The following is a 2,920-nucleotide window of genomic DNA, read 5'->3' as shown; positions in this document are numbered from 1 at the left end:
TAAAATAAGCCCATTGGAAGAAAATTATCAAGTTCTCCAAGGCCAAGTTCCAAGTACATCTAGTTCTGGGCTAATTGCCAGAGCCATCCGGCAAAAGTACAGGTTCTGAAGAGAGGAGTGAGGATGAAGAATTCATCTCTTAGAATTTGATTCCAAGCATATTTAATTCTAACGTGGAGTTCCGCCAGCCTACTATCTCTACTGGCTGACCCCTGCTCCTGGGTCAATATTTTCTACTGGGCCTACGACTGCTCCTGGGTCAATATCATCTCTTCCTTCCTTTGGCCTCTCCACTCCTGTGATATTTAAACAGTTACAGGTCAATCAACATTCTCATGTTATCACCACCAGAATACAATACAGACCAATCTAAAGCACATACATTACAGGTAGGTTAATCAATACCCTTGTGTCATTACCACCTGATCTCCTCTCAGACCTTTTACTTTGAACATCACCACCTGATCTTCTCTCAGACCTTTTACTTTGAACCTTCTATGACCCCAAATCTTGTTGATTCTGGGAGAAGCACAGTGAGCTGAGTCAGAAATATTATTTTAGGAGAAAACCTTAATGGCTTCCCACAGCTAATGACTCCCATCACACAGCAGAAGCACAGGGAAGAAACTTGGAGAAAGTCAAGAGAAACACTTGAGAGGAGATCAGAATGAGAAAGAGCATCCTCCAAGCCTAGAAGTTTTGTATTCAGTGTTGCCTGTTTTTTTTTTTTTTTTTTTTTTTTTTGTGGTACTGGTGATTTAACCCAGGGGAATTTTACCTGCGATCTATACACTCAGCCTGTTTTTAAACTTTTTTGTTGTTTAGAAGCAGGGTCTTGTTAAGTTGTTGAGGGTCTCACTAAATTGCTGAGACTGGTCTTGTAACTTTTCCACTCTTGTCTCAGCCTCCCAAGAACCTGGGATTGCAGGCATATGCTACATGCCTGTCAAGTGTTGCCTTTTGATTCTACATAGTCATTAGTCACCGAAACCAGCATGCTGACCATCTATGTGATGTATTTTCAGTGATAGTAGCTTTACTTAAACATAAGGAATTGCCGTTGTTATTTTCCTATATAAATATTTCTGAAGCCATAAAGCTCCATGGAATGTCTCACTGTAGTAGCACCCCATTAAGATAAAATTGCTGCTTTTTCCTGCATTATTGTGTAAAATTGCCTCTAAAATTCAAGAAAAACTTCTACTTAAGGGGAAGAAAAGTATCATCTTTTTGTTAGAACCTGAGAAAACATCAAAGAGGACCTCCAAGTTACTCTGCTATTAGATGAGAAAGCACAGAGACATAGAAACTGCCCCTGTGTTCATGATAGATCCTGATACAGAGCAGTACAAAGAAGGGTGTGTTTCAAGAGGGCGAATGGGTAAGTTTAAAGATGCATTGAGTTCTGCAAGAGGCCACAGCTGCAAGTGGAGTGTCTCGGATCTAAATTCCTCATCAATAATCACACACAATGGGAACCCCCTCCAACATTCAACACATAATGCCTTATATCTTGATCCAGACCTTGCCAACACAGGTATATAATTGCTCCCATAACAATAATCATAAACAACCAAAAAGGGATCATTTGAAAAATGAACACACACACACACACACACACACACACACACACACACACACACACACTTTCTGTAATAACTCTTGAAAAACAAGAAAGCATTGAGAAATAGGAAATGGGTTGCTGATGGGAAAGTGACACAGTACTGCCTGAACCTCCCCCTCAGCCCTTAAGTTGAGCCTGGAGGTGGGAATGAGAGAGTTGTAGGACAGGAAAAAAACTTTGAGACTCATATGAAATCTATTTTAAATGGACTGGACATTTCTTAACATGAGACTGAAGTAAGATAACAGTAAAAGAGTAGATGGAACAAGAGAAAATAAGATTTCAATGCTGTTATGATTTGACCTTCAAAAGTCCCTCCAAAATCCAGGTGTTAAAGAATTGGTTACCAGACTTTGACACTACCTGGGGAGGGGGTAGAACTTTCAGAAGGTGAGGACTAGGGACTAGTTGAAGGCATATAGGTCACCGAGGGTGTGTCCTTGAAGGGGTTATTAGGAAATATTAGGAAACAGCACGAGCTCTCTTCTCTCTTCTCTCTTCTCTCTTCTCTCTTCTCTCTTCTCCCTTCTCCCTTCTCCCTTCTCCCTTCTCTCTTCTCTCTCTCTCTCTCTCTCTCTCTCTCTCTCTCTCTCTCTCTCTCTCTCTCTCTTTCTCTCTCTCTCTCACACACACACACACACATTAAATGGGAAATTCCAACTCTGAGATACAACCTAAGCCTTTTTTTAAAATCTCGCAATATGGTCTCACTATGTTATTGAGGCTAGCCTTAAGACTGCAACTCTCCTATCTCAGCCTCCCAAGCGGTGAGATTACAGACGTGTGCCCAGCTCCTCTCCTGTGTTTTCATCTCTGGCACCAGCAGGTAAACAGACTTCTCTGCTTCAGGCACTTGCCAGCGTGTCCTGTGCCAAAGCAATGGAGCTATGCCACCATGACTAAAGCCTCCAAAACTGTGTGCCAAAATCAATCTCTTCCTCTTCATAAAGATAGAGAAGGCTGACTTAAAAAAATTGTTAGCCGTACTGGAAAACTAAAGTCATATCAGGTCTAAACCACAAAGTAAAACATTTACATATCTTATTATATATTATTACATCTGGTTATTCTAGTCGATATCATCAAATTTATCTCCAGTAATACTTAAGGAACCATCCTACTTGAATCAGTCATCATAGATTTATTATACAATAAAATATGTACATTATCACCATTATTAATATTTTTAAATCTCTTTTAGGCCAGCACTCCTCAAAGTATGTTTCCCATCTCAGTAGCAGAAGCATTGACTGGAAATATGCTAGAAATGGAATTCTTGGGCTCCACCCCAAACTC

The sequence above is a fragment of the Muscardinus avellanarius genome (assembly GCF_963383645.1).
Source record: "Muscardinus avellanarius genome assembly, chromosome: 15".
Classification (NCBI taxonomy): Eukaryota; Metazoa; Chordata; class Mammalia; order Rodentia; family Gliridae; genus Muscardinus; species Muscardinus avellanarius.
Note: the sequence above shows the minus strand (reverse complement) of the source record.